At 36.1% G+C, this 16,756-nt stretch overlaps 1 protein-coding gene across 1 annotated transcript in view; it reads left to right on the top strand.

Moving 5' to 3' along the window:
- The window catches only part of col5a3a (collagen, type V, alpha 3a), a 117,070-nt gene that overhangs the window by 12,605 nt on the left and 87,709 nt on the right, over window positions 1-16,756 (top strand). The gene's annotated exons all lie outside the window — the stretch shown is intronic.

The following is a 16,756-nucleotide window of genomic DNA, read 5'->3' as shown; positions in this document are numbered from 1 at the left end:
AAATTGCACTCTAGTGGTCTATTTTGACACAGAGGATGACTGTTTTGGTTTTAGTTTCATTTTAATGTGAATTATGAAAATATGACCATTGGCATTTTCTACACTCATGAGTAAATTTACACTGGTCTGTACTGCCACCTGCTGGTAAAACCTCTTACAACACATGTACTTTAACACTTTAATAAACGTTAAAAAACGACTAGAATGGTTGGCCATAATTGAACTGATGCCACAACTTAGGGACATAGTAAAAAAAATAAACAAAAAAAAAATATGATGCTCTACAGTTGGTGGTCAATGAGTTGCTCTGTTCATCGTGAATGTGTTGTTCTGGATGGTTTCGGCTGTTGTGAGGCGATTGCTATTGAGTTGTTGTATACCTGTAGGAAATTGACCGGTTAGAAACGATAAATTGCAGATAATCGTTAGAGGTTTGACGATCCCCTCTATTACTTTTTGTATAATTTTATTCCGTCATGATCAGTGGATGGTTTGTTTTTGCATCCTTTAACAATATCTATTATTTCTTCTTCATCAACTGCTGTCATAAATATTGATGGGATTTCTTTCTATTAAGTTATCATATCTACTTTCTAATGTTTGTGGAACTGGGATTTGTTTAGCTAAGTTTGGTCCCACGTTTGCAAAAAAAAAATAAAAAAAATACTGAAGTCATTAACCACATCCTCCGTGTTGTTTATATTTTTATCATTATCAATGAAGTGTTGGGGATAAGTAGCCTATTTTTAATAATATTATTTAAAAAGTTCCACATACCTTTGATATTGTTTTTATTATCTAATAGTTTTGTGTAATATTCTTTCTTACAAGTCGGTCCTGAATATTCGGTTAGGGTGAAATCAGTCTAAGTGAGGAAATAAATAAATCTTGTTCTGGATGTTTTGGCAGCTTATATGCAGCTTTAGGGTAGAGTGCTCCCATACCAGACTGTGAGAATACTCTTGTATTATTATCCATATGATGTCATCCCCAACCTTTTAAATTTTTGTATACAGTACTGTGCAAAAGGCTTAGGCACCTTAGTATTATTTTCAACCCCCCAAAATGGCTGCAGTGTGTCTGTTGGAAATATCGGTTTACATTTCCAAACATTAAGTTTGCCAATTATTGTAATAATCCAGTGAGATTTTTGTATGCACGAGGAGCCTGACAACAGCCGTTGCTCCACACGGAGATCTGATCTCATCATCATTGAGTCTGTCTGTGAATAAACAGAAAAAAACAGTGACAGAATAAATCAAGAAGAACTGTGGCAACATCGCCAAGACACTTGAAGAAACCTAAATCCAAATACTGTACTGTGAAAAGTGTTTGAGGAAAGATTTTATTTATCAATTAACTTCTATTAACTAATAATTTTATTCAATATTGTGTCTAAACCAGCTTTTGTCCAGTTACACTTGCACATAGTTTTTCAGAGGTGTCCTCTTGATATACTTAAATACTCACTGATATGCCAAAGTCTTTTGCTCAGCACTGTGTATCTTAAAGGCGGTCTATGTTAGAATTTGTATATATTCATCATTTGTAATGTCAATGTATGAATTGCTTGTAACGAAACTTAAAAAACGAGACCTTCCCTAACTTATAGGTTGTCTATGAAAGCCTTTAGACTGATTTGTATGTGAAGGATGTGGGACGTTTCTGCTGGGACATCGTAAGGATGTGACATTTCCACACGCCTCTCTTCTGTACTCTGTCGTTTAACCCTTAAAGACCTACGCTGTAAAAAAATATTGATGGTTTAACTTAAAACAGTAAGTAACCTGGTTGCCTTAAAGTTCAACTGGAAAAAGTGAGTTGAATACAATGAAGGAGATTAATTTAACCATCAGAAACTCAAAATTGTATGTCATCTGAACTAAATAAATTATTTAAGTTGATTTGACAAAAGAAAAAATGTTGTGATTACTACACTGTAAAAAAATATTGTTGGTTTAACTTAAAAAAGTAAGTAACCTGGGTTGCCTTAAAATTTTAAGTTGATTGAACTGGAAAAAGTGAGTTAATACAATGAAGTAGATTAATTTAACCATCAGAAACTCAAAATAATAAGTTATCTCAACTAAATAAATTATTATAAAGTTGATTTGACAAAAGAAAATATGTTGTGGTAACAAGTCTTGAAAATATTTTTTACAGAGCACCTGCGCGCCGCCTGATCTTTTCTTTGTTTTTCTAACAAAGAAAGAGCCATATATCATTTTAACAGGAGAATTTGAAGTTTCAATCTATCTCATTTAAATAATCCAATTTTACATTTATTTTGTCTTAGAATGGATGAATTTACCAGATTTAAGAAAAACGGCAGCATATTTTTAGTGATTTTTATTTTTTTACTCAACTCTAACAAATCCTCCTGAAGTTTGGATTTTTTTGCTTTATAAAGCTGTACTTGGATATTCTACATTTCTATATGTAATTTTGACCACATGTAACAATCCCTAAGCAAGTTATAGTATAGGCGATTTTCCGTGAAAAGCCGTTTTTTTATTTTTTATTTTATTTTTTTATTTTAGTTTTTGTCAGTTTTTTATTTACTGACAATTTACTGTAGATGTGTCCAAAAAAGAAGTAAAATAAATAGAAACATTGTGATAGAACACTGAAGCAAACCTTTATATATAAACACACACACACACACACACACACTTACATACATAGCCTATATTAACTTTCACACCTCAGTTCAAATTTCCAAAGAAAGATGCTAATGGGTCGTGCGAAAGACCAAAAACTATTTTTATTGGTTGAGTAGATGATAGTTTCAACCAATCTGGACATGAGGGTGGGACTAAGCATTAACGGTCATTCATGATTGGCTCAGAGGAACAAACCGCATGGGTTTCTTTGACGAATCAATGCTGATCAAAACTTGATGACGCAATCACATTCACTAACTTCTGAATGTCCAAACGCGATTAACCCGATATCACAGAAAAGCCGGGAATCTCCTCTTTATTGGACATTTTAAAGCATACGGATCAGAGTAGCGGTTCAAAAGAACAACCGCTATTTTTTTGCCGCCTGCAGCCGTATAGGTTTTTAAGGGTTAAGAAAGATTCATTCAATCTGTAGTCTCACATAGTTTATAGTCTCAAATATACTTTAAACCTTATCTAACTATCACAACAGTGTAATTTCACCTGTAAAATGACCATATAACAGGGTAACTTTCATTATCTTATCTGTCGAAATGATGCTGGTGAATTGCAATGCTCGTGCAAACATATCCACATTGCTATCAGATGCTTTCTTAACCGATGTTTTCTCACTGTCATTTATTTTTATTTTATTTTTTTAGAAGAAGAAAGCATGTTTACATACAGTATTCGGGCTCTAAATCATGTCCTCTTGCACACTAAGTTGCTGGCTGCAGTTCACCTAATGGCCACCGGTGTCGCTAATAGCAAAGTTTCTGAATTCTACATATAGCCCCTTTAAAGGAGAATTAGACACTAGAGTTTAGTTGTTTGTACCCTTACGATGACCAGTGGTGACCTCTCCACTGTAGTCACATGGATGTGTTTGTGTTCAAATGTTTTTCCGAGGTAAATAAAAGATATTGATCCAGGCCATTCTTGGAAAATCACAATCACTGTAGGAGTCTAGTCTGGTTTCATCTGTGCCTATGTTTTAAAAGTGCATATATTTGAAATGTGCTACACATTTCAAAGACAAAAGAAGTAAATATGAAATTAGACATAAAGATGTACTCAAGTCGTCCTTCTTAAGTGGGTGAAAAAGCACTCGAAATTATACTCTAATGCATTTTCATTTAATTGCAATGAACATTCAGATAAGTGCCTGGAAATTTTACCTTCAGTTTGCACTTTTTTTTATTATTTCTCATTTTATTTCTAAAAGTATGATAAAGTGCACTACTTTTTTCACAAGGGTTGTGAAGTTCACCCATCAATGCTTGAATAGAACAATCCGCAGTAATAACCAGTGAAAATGACACCTTCTTATCCATCATAAAAAAAGGAAATGCTAAACTGTAAGCGGTAACACTTTTCAATAAGGTTCATTAGTTAATTTACTAAGATTAACCTGTTAACTGTCACCCCCCCTTTTTTGAATAGACATGAAAATGCACATTTCGAACTTAAATGGTTGTAATTCAAGAATGCTTTGGAATATAGACATATGATTGGTCTTGTTTTAAAGAAGACATTTGGCAGATTTTTGTAGAAGTGAAATAAATTAAGAAAGTGAAACAGAAAAAAAGTTATAGAAGTTTGAGTTTATGGAAATGTACAATGTAAAAATATTAATGATTCATATTTTACATAAAATATATATTTTCAAAACCTGGGCTACTCTAAAATGGCAGAAAGATCAAAGCCAAAAATCTGAACAAGTTGTGTTTCAAATTTTAGGTTGATATCTCAAAAAATGAGCTTTCAGTAAGATTTTGTTTGAGCGCAGTACCAAACTTTTTCACTAGGGCACAATCAGACTCCATTACTGCCCATATAAGGGCGCCTGCATTTCCATTCATGTTTTGAGTGATATGAACCATTATTTTCACAATTTTCATATAATTTCTGAAGTAGAGATCCTATTCAGAAGTAGCATGGGAAGTTTGGCAGATTTTGATATGAATTGAACCTCTAAGAAACGCATACAAAGAACACGCATGTAAGTCATAGTTAGCTGCCACGTCACAAATGGTGAATTTATTATTTTTTTCTTGATATTTCAAACTTTTCAGACCTTTTTTTTCCAAAATAATTGAATGGATTCTATCTTTTGAACTTTTGGCATGAAAACAAACTGAGATATCTACCATTTTTTTCATGATTTTTCATGTTTACTGCTATTTTAAAATAATGGGCTGAACACGCCTTATGAGTATGAAAATATTCTTGTTTTATATTGATAAATTATGGCTCCTCTGTAATATATTTTGAAAATCAGTCACCAAATATGGAAACTAGAGATTGTAAGCTTTCAAATGATATATAGTTTGTCAATATTATTTAAGGTATTTACTAAGATATTGTTTTAAAAATATAGTGGCAAACGTCCCACCTGTGGGACGGTGACAGTTAAGCTAACAATGAATAATCCATTTTTAGTTACATTATGAGTTAATCTTTGTTAATATTAACAAACACAACCTTTGATTTTAATAATGTATTAGTAAATGCTGAAATTGATATTAACTTAGATTAATAAATGCTGAAGATTATTGTTCATTCTTAACCTGTTAAGCTGCAACCCCAATTAAAAAAAATCCCCAAACTGAAACAGATACACTTCATGAATCCTTTTTCTGTTTTGAATCAAGCTAAGGCAAGCAGAGAACACTGGCTGGTTATGTATTTTCTCAAATATGTATATTGGATAATTCTTAACCCCCAAAAAAGCTATGGACTGCAGCTTTAACTGATGTTACAACCTTATTGTAAAGTGTTACACTTTAGCTTCAAGGTTAAAGCCTCTAACACAATGATTACATGTCACAGGTATAGTGAAAATGTAATTTTTTGAAAACTGCGTTAAGAATTTCTTTGGCAAGGGTATTAGATGTGGGTCAAGTTGAATTTTGGACTTCACTGAGAGGTGTCAAAGTGCGGATGACAAGAACAAATGCCGAGGTCACACATGTTTGGTCTTGTTGGCTATGTTGCGTCCACTCCTGCGAGGCTGCAGGTTTCAAAAAGTAAAATGCTCAGCTTGAACGAGTCACACACACAGGGCCGCTCTGCAGTTGGCGATCAGATTAGATCAGCTTTGAGTTGAGTTTGATGCTTTGCATATTTGCTCTGTGGATGCTTGGTTTGTTTACAGAATGATCGGATACGCCACAGGCCTCACTGTTTGTAGTTATTGATTTCTGTCAGGCCTTTTAAAGTTTCTTCCTGAGGGCAGGCATAGTTTTCCCAGCATGGATTCCTGGCCTGCTCTATTCCTCTCAGGTTCAGCCGTCATCCTATACTGATGGAGTTTCACACTGGACACAAGTTTAGCCTTGCAGTCAGAATGCAGCCACAAAACCCACATGTCATCATGACAAAAGAGAATGGAGAGGTTCAGCGAAAGGAGAAATAGATCAGGATTCACATTTTAGATCACACATCTATCTATCTATCTATCTATCTATCTATCTATCTATCTATCTATCTATCTATCTATCTATCTATCTATCTATCTATCTATCTATCTATCTATCTATCTATCTATCTATCTATCTATCTATCTATCGTTCTATCGTTCTATCTATCGTTCTATCATTATATGTTTATCTATCTATCTATCTATCTATCTATCTATCTATCTATCTATCTATCTATCTATCTATCTATCTATCTATCTATCTATCTATCTATCTATCTATCTATCTATCTATCTATCTATCTATCATTCTATCTATCTATCTATGGTTCCATCTATCATTCTATCTGTCAGTCTGTCTATCTATCTATCTATCTATCTATCTATCTATCTATCTATCTATCTATCTATCTATCTATCTATCTATCTATCTATCTATCTATCTATCTATCTATCTATCTATCTATCTATCTATCTATCTATCTATCTATCTATCTATCTATCTACCTATTGTTCTATCTATCGTTCTATCTATTGTTCTATCATTATATGTTGTTCTATCCATCCATCCATCCATCCATCCATCCATCCATCCATCCATCCATCCATCCATCCATCCATCCATCCATCCATCCATCCATCCATCCATCCATCCAATCTATCTATCTATCTATCTATCTATCTATCTATCTATCTATCTATCTATCTATCTATCTATCTATCTATCTATCTATCTATCTATCTATCTATCTATCTATCTATCTATCTATCTATCTATCTATCTATCTATCTATCTATCTATCTATCTATCTATCTATCTATCTATCTATCTATCTATCTATCTATCTATCTATCTATCTATCTATCTATCTATCTATCTATCTATCTATCTATCTATCTATCTATCTATCTATCTATCTATCTATCTATCTATCTATCTATCTATCTATCGTCTGTTTTTTCTGTTCTAAATGTTTATTGCAATAGAATAATAATAATAAAAAATATCATAAATGAGATGAAGTTTGATACTGTACTGTGATTACACACTACATCCAACCGTGTAGTTCATCCAACACTGCATATTTCGAGGTTGCAGCCCATCATCATGGGTTTTATCGGTGTGTGTGTGTGTGTGTGTGGGGCGAAAAAATTCCAAAAAATATGAAAAAAATTCCAAAAGATAATTTAGCTCTTAATATCTCCCTGCTCCGATTTAACCAGTTGCATCTAAATTTGGATAAGGGAAATGGATAGATGTGAGGAGGGCTGTGTCTTTCCCCAGCTTTAGGAGAAAGTAGACAGGTGTGTTTGTGTGTGTTGGGTAGAAGTGCTGGAGAGGGAGTTTTAGCCTCTAAGCAATCACTTTGGCATCTTACCGAGGTTTAGAGAGGGATAAAGAGAAAAGGAGAGTGTGTGTTGAATAAATAAACAGCAGTACAGGCCTCTGCTTGCTGTCTTCACAGACACTTTCTTTCTGTCTACTTTCATGTGCATATTTCTTTCTTCCACGTCAGCTTCTCTGCATGCAGAATGTACATTTAGAATACATTATTTTTTACTTCGTTTGACTGTTACAGCATTTGGATATGACCTTTGACTTTTCATCTACTACCTAGCCTATGACTTTTGTTTGCTCAGTGTGGATGGGTTCCCATAGACCAGAGAAGGAGGAACCAGTGATTTCCTCGGCTCACTTTAGGAAGATGTGTCAGTCTAGTGACAGACTTTTAATTTAGCAAATCTAGAGGCCCAGGTTTAAAGATCTTGACCAAATGTATAATTATCTTATATCTTAAACCTAGATGCTGAATTTGACAGCTAGGGCATCTTTATTGTGTGGAAAATAGCATGTTTAACATAATTATAAGGTTTCATATAATACAGTATATATATTTTTGTTTAAGGGGACAAAACCTTAAAGTTAAGGTTTAGCAGCATAATGGTGAGTAGATGATGACAGAATTTTCACTTTATAGCACATGATCTGTGGAATTGAATTGGACTGACCAACTTTTTACAGTCCTGTTACCCATGTACATACTATGTACCTATTATAGTAATTACAATTACTGGGTAATAACAAGGTATTAACCTTAAACCTACCCCTTACCCGTGTACTTGCCTTATATTAGCCAGTACTTTCTAGGTAAGTACACTGTAAGTACACGTAAGTACTGTACTGTAAATTAAAGAAAATTAAGTATTCAATGGGAAGAGTAGGAAGAAGAGCAGGTTCGTCCTTTAGCGTAACGGTCTGAACGCAGAGTGAAGAGCTGCCAGTTAAACAACTGGGGTAACTTGACTTGTCCCCTTTGGTGATCCGATCCTCCTTCCATGAATTGAAGGGATTATGTTGGCGTGATCAGAGTCCAAGAATAACCGGGTTATGAGGTGATGTGATGATGTAGAAATGAATGATCTCAGTGTGAAGAGATCTGTAGTTGAAGATCCACGGTGGAGTGCAGGACCCTTCCCTTATAGAGTCCATCTAGCGCCTCCACTGCCAAATGAGACTTGCAAGAGATTAGTGGGAGTTTTTGTTGTTGAGAAAACTCATGAGACAAAGTTCCCAGCTGCCCCTGAGTCTAATAGAGCTGATGTGGATATACTATTGCCCTCTAGTGACAGGACTACAGGTACTCTAATACAATAGTAATAGTAATACTACGAGGAGGTGGTCCTGTGGGACAAGAATGGCCCGCTTGACCGTTCTGGTTCCTCAAAAGTCAGATGAGTATATCCGAGCTGCATAGGTTCAGTTTGAGATGGGGTGACTGGATATTGTGTGCTGGGTGGTACAGTTCTGATTGGACAACGTGAATGAATCAGATTGGCGATCTGAATAGTTAGCTATTAGTTAGTTAATAGTTAGTTAGAGAAAGTAAGGCAAAAGTCTTGTAACAGTTTCCACAAAAAGTAACTTAGTAACAAAATTAGCAAACAGATCCAGCCCGTTCTCATCCTTTAACGTCATATAGAACGCTATTTGCAAAAACGGCGCTATACTACACACATGGCACCCTTTATCGTTAATATAACACGCAAACCCAAGACGTCATAAATCCTTTAGCGTGAATATGACACGCACACCCTACCCCACTCCTAAACTTAGCCCTCACAGCTCGTGTTGTATTAACGATAACGGGTGCCATGTGCGTAGTAGAGCGCCGTTTTTGCATATAGCGTTCTATATGACGTTAAAGGATGAGAATGCGTTGACAGATCTCATGAAATGGCGTATGTATGACACGGCAATTTGTATTTCCCTTTTTGCCGTGCTATCAACACGCATAATCGCTTTTCAGCGTGTTTATGAACGCCGTTGACTTAACGTTACATTACTGTATATATCAGCGCAGTCTCATCCCAAAAAGTCATATAACTGACGTTTTGGGACGTCTTTTGACCATACGTCAATATTCGCCTTTTTAGGGCCCCCTTAAACGTCGGTAGATGAGGTTATGGGATCCTAACTCTACCCCAGACCTAAACCTAACCCTAAACCTAACCCATCACCTAACTGACGTTAAAGGTAAAGCGTCAGTTGTATGACGGCCCGGGATCGCCATCTAGCGACGTTTAAGGGGGCCCTAAAAAGGCGAATATTGACGTATAGTCAAAAGACGTCCCAAAACGTCAGTTATATGACTTTTTGGGATGAGAATGTGTTGTATATATAAATATATGACCTACCCCAACCCCTTCCCTACACCTACCCGTCACTGGGGTTAATAGCATTTTTGAGTCTTCCCCTACCATCATAGGGAAAAAAATATCGTTCCCCAGATGTAGAACTACGTTTTGCCTTCGTTTCGCTCGTTTCGACATACACACGGAATCGCTCGGACATTTAACGGCGTAGACATACACGCATACACGCGGATAGCTCAAAATGCGTATAGATAACACGCCACTTGACTTGAAAGTGGCATGTATGTTTACGCAAAAGTCATGATGTCATGTTGAAATTTGTTACATTTTTAGGGAGTAACGCAATATTGTAACGCATTAGGCCGTGTGTCCACCAAAGCGTTTTTAGCCAGCTGAAAACGCTAGACGCTCTGCTGAAGACGCCGTGCATGAGAGCGTTTTGGTAGCACAGCGTTTTTTCCGTTGAGACGTTTCGTTGCTATGATACAGAATATCCGCAGCAGTTTGAATGTTGACAGTTGGTCGGTGCGGTGTTAGTCCCGCCCCTCCTCCACTGTGATTGGACGGCTGGGTAAAAAGTGACAGTGATGAGCGCTGCGTTTTATCCAAAGTTGAACATTTTTCAACTCCCAGCGACCAGTAAAAATGCTGGGCGCTCGGCGCTTCAGCATGAAAAAAAAAAAACCGCTCAGCGCCTCGGTACGCTCATGGCGTTTAAAAAACGCGGCGCTCCCATTGAAAACAGTTGAAAACATACGCCAGGTGCGTGGAAAAACGCTTTGGTGGACACACGGCCTTAGAATCAGAATCGCTTTGTCACATCACTAACAGCACACATTCATTTTAAAAGTCACTTGCTATTGTGTTAGAATATTAAATATGTGACGTGAAGGCCAATTATACAACCCTTACTCGGAATTTGTCCTATTTAACCCATTCAAGTTATAGTGCACACACACCCGGAGCAGTGGGCAGCCATTTACTCCGGCAACCAGGGAGTGATTGGGGGTTGGGTGCCTTGTTCAAGGACACCTCAGTTGTGGCTATTGAGAATAGAAGAGAGTGCGGCTTTGAAAATTGATCCCGCAACCTTATGGATTACAAGTCTAACTCTCTAACCCTTAGGACACGACTGTCCATGCCTAATATATACTTTTCACAGCTGGTTTTCTAACCAATTAATTGTTCTTAAAATGAGAAATAGTTCTTATGCGTCCATTTTATATAAAAGCACACGAGATTCCAGGCATCTTCTCTCTGGGCAGCTGGAGGCGTGTTAGAGAGACATTCACAAGAATGTTTGCTGCAGGTCAAGAGTGGTGCTTTCTGCTCTTTTGTTTGCTGTCTGCTGAGGAGGTGTGGAATGCAAACTTCACAAAAGCAGGGGAAAGAAAAGGGAAGGACAACGAGAAAGAAAAAGAATATGTGCCTTTTAAATTACGGGAGGCGAACTCACAGAGAGGGACAGAAGAAAGAGAGAGAATGTAGGAAATGAGCACACAGACGAGGAGAAACGAAACACGAGACGGAAAACACATCACTGCATTTGAGTGTTCATTGATTTAGCGTCTCATTAAAAAATCTATCCTGCATGCTAATTATTTTGGGCACCACCACACTGCTAATTATCAAAATAAACACCACAGTGAGAACTCCACTCTCAAACGAAATGAGCAATCCGGACCAAAACAGAGGTGGAAAAATCTGTTGTGTTGTGACGCCAGGCATTTTCCACATTAAGAATGAGTCATGCTTCATTAAAGGAAGTCTGGTCCTCCGCTTCCTTAAGATTTTTTACTCTTCTTTAAGTGGAATGAAGTGTTTTAATGGGGTCAAAGCAATTACACAGAGGAGCTGTGACTGTTTTTTCCCCTGCATTGAGCATTTTGTGGCTTGGGTGCTTGAAGTGTCGGAAAATAAAACTAATGAAATCAAAGATGTTTAATAGAGCAATTTCAGGTGTTTTCTGGGCTTGCAAGTCATTTTTAGGATTCTCATCAAATCTAGAGTTTCCTCAGCACAGTCCAGACCACCTCCACACACATACACACACACTTCATCCTAAAGATGACCCCTCAATAACTGTGACATTTTTTTTCTTCTCAGACACTTGGCGAATGATTGCGAGAAAGTCTGTGTGGGAATTTACCCAGGACTTACTGTAAGAAGGACACCGATTGGCTCTTTTAAAACAGATTACGTCATGATAGGTTATTATTCAAACAATTAAGGGATAAAATACAGTAAGCTGATCACTGTTGTTGAATTATTACAGTTTTTATCAACTGCTTACACACAAAATCCTTACTTGTCACACAGTTTCTGAAACCTGATCTGCAAAACCTTACATCAATTCTTGGCCTTCGACTCAGTTTTAAATTTCATAAAACACTTTTTGCAAACCACAACACACAATTCTCTATGTAACACAAACAAATCTAAGCGGAATTATCTTGATTTCCTTTTTCAAACACAACCTGTCAAAATGCCAACCAATCATGGCTTTAGAATAGGCTGAGTTTTTTGTTATAGGTTTTTCAGACTGTGTAATATTGTATTCACAACCTGTATGTATATCCAAAATATAATATTAGGGCAAAGGTGTTTGCAACGAAAGACAAACGTTTGCTTTTGATATGTGTTTGTGATATTTTGAATGCAGTCCTTCATTTTGCAAGAGATGTAAGGCATTTTGCATTTTGTGTGTATTTCTTGGATTTGGGTGTAAAGTTTTGAAAAAAAAAAAAAAGGCAACGTTTTGAAAATGTGTGTCAGCAGTTGAAATAACTGTAGTACCCCAATGTGAGGCAGAGACTGCCTACCAAATTAATGGATGAAATGTAAATTTGATTATTTTATCATATGACAAGAATGTTTACAATAAGTTTGCAGAATGCCTTGACTGACCAATCAGAATCGATTATTTCAGGTAGCCAGAAAATACAGGATGACAGCCTTATTTGTGATTTAATCTGATATGCTGAAGGGAATCTGCTCTGAATTATATATTACCATGTGTTTGTGATTTAATTATACTATATATATATATACTATATATATATATATATATATGTATGTATATATATAATCTTTGAATTATTGTAATAAAAGAGTACAAGAGTGACTTGTTAATGATGACAGCACAACTTTGTCTCATTGTTTTACCAAACAGAATTCATTTACTGCAGCACCGGCAGTCGACGGTGGGCGTGCTGCACTCGCCACAGGGTTTTACAGAGTAAAGTTGTCCACAGACTACAGTATGTTTTAGCTTACCTCAAGGACATCCAAGATGTAGGTGTCTTTGTTTCCGCAGTATTTTCAATTTTGATATTTTTAGGTCAAACCGTTCTTGTCTATCAGTCATATAATGGAGGTCTATGGTCACCACCTCAAAGAGCATGCACAGAGAAGTCCAAAATAAACATGATTTAATGACCCGTAAATGTAAGTACACATTGATGGCCATATCGTTTGCGCAGCCTGAAGCGCCTGTGTCCTCAGATCACTCGGACGTGGCTGTGGTTACAAGAGGTAAAAACGATATAAGTACTGTTGGTTTTCTCACACAAACCGCTCGTTTCGTGTCTTAGGCCATCAATGTGTACTTACATTTACGAGTCATTAAATCATGTTTAATTTGGACTTCTCTGTGCATGCTCTTTGAGGTGGTGACCATAGACCTCCATTATATGACTGACAGACAAGAACGGTTTGACCTAAAAATATCAAAATTGAAAATACTGTGGAAACAAAGACACCTACATCTTGGATCACCTTGTGGTAAGCTACAACATACCAACAATTAATTTCAAAGTGAACTATCCCTTTAAATGGCCTTTTTCATTAATATTACTGTATATTATCTGTAAATACAGTTTTTTTTTTTAAAATATACATTTAAGATTTGAAGTACAATACAAGTGCACTATAAATATAATTAAGCACACTTCCTTTTTCACACGTGTAGTTTTGATGTCGTCTTGATTTATGTTTTAGAGTAAAGTTAGACATTGTGAAAATGTATAACAGGATTATATTATACGGGTGAAAAGACTCCCATTGAGAAACGATTAATATCAAAGACATTTTTTCTCCTCAAAATCCCTCAAATTATGTTTTGGCAGCAGTGGAAACTCTTTATTACACTGAAATATCAGATGCATATTTGACTCTTTTGAACAGATTGCTGTCCTGTCCCGGCACGCTCCACCTTTGTGAAGCATAAAAGAAAGCAGTTGTTATTCCCAGATGTTCAGGTCAACCTTCACTTTCTCTTTCTGTGGTTAATGGGATTAATTCTGTGGGAATAGTAGCCTCTATGGCGTCTCACCTGCATCATTCTTCTCTTATCTGAGGTCTCCAATCTGTACCATCTGGACTCATGGAGACTCCGTAAAAGCACTTTACTCAAGTGCCTGTCAGAAATATGTCACTGATATGACCTCAAGATGGAGAAGTGCAGTCAATGCAGACTCTTTATCACACTCTTGGTGGTTTCTCTTCAAGGAAATCTAATGGTTTCATTCACTGCCAGCTCTTATATCTGCTGTAGGTTTCTGATCTGTTACACGAGACTTGTGTCGAGTCACAGATGTGCTTTAATGTAACGATGTGGTGCGCCATATGTTTCATGAACACCCAGGGTAGACAAAAGAGGCTGTCGCATTTCCATGATTCATGCAAACAGAGAAAGTGCCAAATGCAACATGAAGCCTATAAACACAATATAAATGCACAGCTCTGTTTGTGAAATTAGAGGACCACAGGCCTTTAGTGCATGAATTATGTGTTGATCAACACTCTTACTCTCAGCAAGGTCCTTTCACAACTTAATCATTAGCATATGGCTTGAAGAGACATTGGTTTTGATGATTTTCAGCTTAGACAATTACTCGTTTGAGTAGTGCATTTATAACGGAAATTTCAAAGTCATTGCTGCAAATTTTAGAAGTGTTTGTAAGACTAAACTGAAGATGTTTGTTTGGGTGTTGTATATTGAATATGTGAAGTGATTCTCAGAGATGAGTGGGAGTGGGTATGAAAAAGTGTGAAATGAAGCTTGTTTTATAGATTTCTTTTAAAACCAAAAGGAATGAAAAAGGGCGAAGTGATATATCATTATTGAATGTGTCCGTTTTTGAAAAAGAAGTACACTTTCGCATAATTCTAAAAAGTGAAACAATAGGTAAACTGAATGTATATTTTTAGACACTTAAAGGGATAGTTTACTTTGAAATACATTTTTGATATGTTTTAGCTTACCTCATTCTTTGTTTCCACAGTATTTTCAATTTTGACATTTTTCAGTCAAACCGTTCTTGTCTGTCAGTCAAGCGATCACTTCCGGCGTAACATTGAACTGATTCAGTTCGGTTCAGTTGGACATTGCACAACTGATTCAGATCACTTGGACGTGGCTGTGATTACACGAGGTAAAAACGATATAAAAACATTGTACTTACATTTACGAGTCATTAAATCATGTTTAATTTTGACTTCTCTGTGCATGCTCTTTGAGGTGGTGACCATATACCTCCATTATATGACTGACAGACAAGAACGGTTTGACTGAAAAATGTCAAAATTAAAAATACTGGAAACAAAGACACCTACATCTTGGATGCCCTTGAGGTAAGATAAAACATATCAAAAATTAATTTCAAAGTGAACTATACCTTTAATGACATGTTAATTACAATTAAAGCAAAAAAGTGTATTAGTTTGAATTTATATAAAATAGTTTGAGTGCTTTTTTGTCTTTACATGTAATTTCATATTTACTTATATTGTCTTTGGAATGTGGGTAAAGTGTACCACTGAATATACTGAAAAACATATCTATCTATCTATCTATCTATCTATCTATCTATCTATCTATCTATCTATCTATCTGTCTGTCTGTCTGTCTGTCTGTCTGTCTGTCTGTCTGTCTGTCTGTCTGTCTGTCTGTCTGTCTGTCTGTCTGTCTGTCTGTCTGTCTGTCTATCTATCTATCTATCGTTCTATCTATCGTTCTATCTATCTATCTATCTATCTATCTATCTATCTATCTATCTATCTATCTATCTATCTATCTATCTATCTATCTATCTATCTATCTATCTATCTATCTATCTATCTATCCATCGTTCTATCTATCGTTCTATCTATCATTCTATCGTTCTATCTATCCATCTGCCATAATTATATATTTAATTAATTGAATTTAATATATTTAAACTTAGTTGCAACTTTGTCATTACAAATCGCCCCTTTGGAATTATAAGGTTCCATCTGACATTTTTGTCAAAATTGAGTAATTCACATATTCTTATTCTGTGATAATTTATTTACATTATGTGATGTGTTTTGTACATTTAGGGTCCCTGTTATTTTCATGTTTGAAAGAAACTTGTTCCCCATACACATTTTCCTAAATGGAATGCAAAAACTTTGAAGCTCAATATCTCAAAACTGTTCGGAACGCAGATAGAAGAACCATATAATTCCAAGGGGACGAACTGAGTAGCACATACCTTTAAATAGACACATGAGCTTTGAGCAACATGAGAGTAAAGATGATGATGATGATAGACGTAAAGCAAATTATCGGCGACTTGATTGGACAGACCAAATTTAGACATGTGAATATGTGCTTTCTGTCACTTGGCAAACCTTTTGTGCATCAACAGTTATCTTGGAAGTTAAGAGGCATACTTGTTTGGAAATTCCCTTCAAAATTGCATCCACTTAGTGGAAAGAATCTGTGGTGGGATGTGCATCAGTTTGAAATGGCATGATGCTTCTGTGATATTTGGTCTGAGAGTATCCGTCTTGAATTGTCCATCTGAATCCGTCTGACTGAAACTCACTGCGACAATTGGGAATTTCTCACTTTCTGCTTAAACGTCCAACTTCATTCTTAGTAACTATCTGCTAAAACCGCAAGGAATGCGGGTCTGACTTATGAGAGCCTGACTAAACTGAGGTGAAAGTGTGTGTGAGGGTATAGAGTTTACGCAAAGGATCAGTTGGG

Source organism: Pimephales promelas, chromosome 3 (genome assembly GCF_988280905.1).
Source record: "Pimephales promelas chromosome 3, fPimPro1.hap1.1, whole genome shotgun sequence".
Classification (NCBI taxonomy): domain Eukaryota; kingdom Metazoa; phylum Chordata; class Actinopteri; order Cypriniformes; family Leuciscidae; genus Pimephales; species Pimephales promelas.
This window is presented reverse-complemented; position numbering and strand designations above follow the sequence as displayed.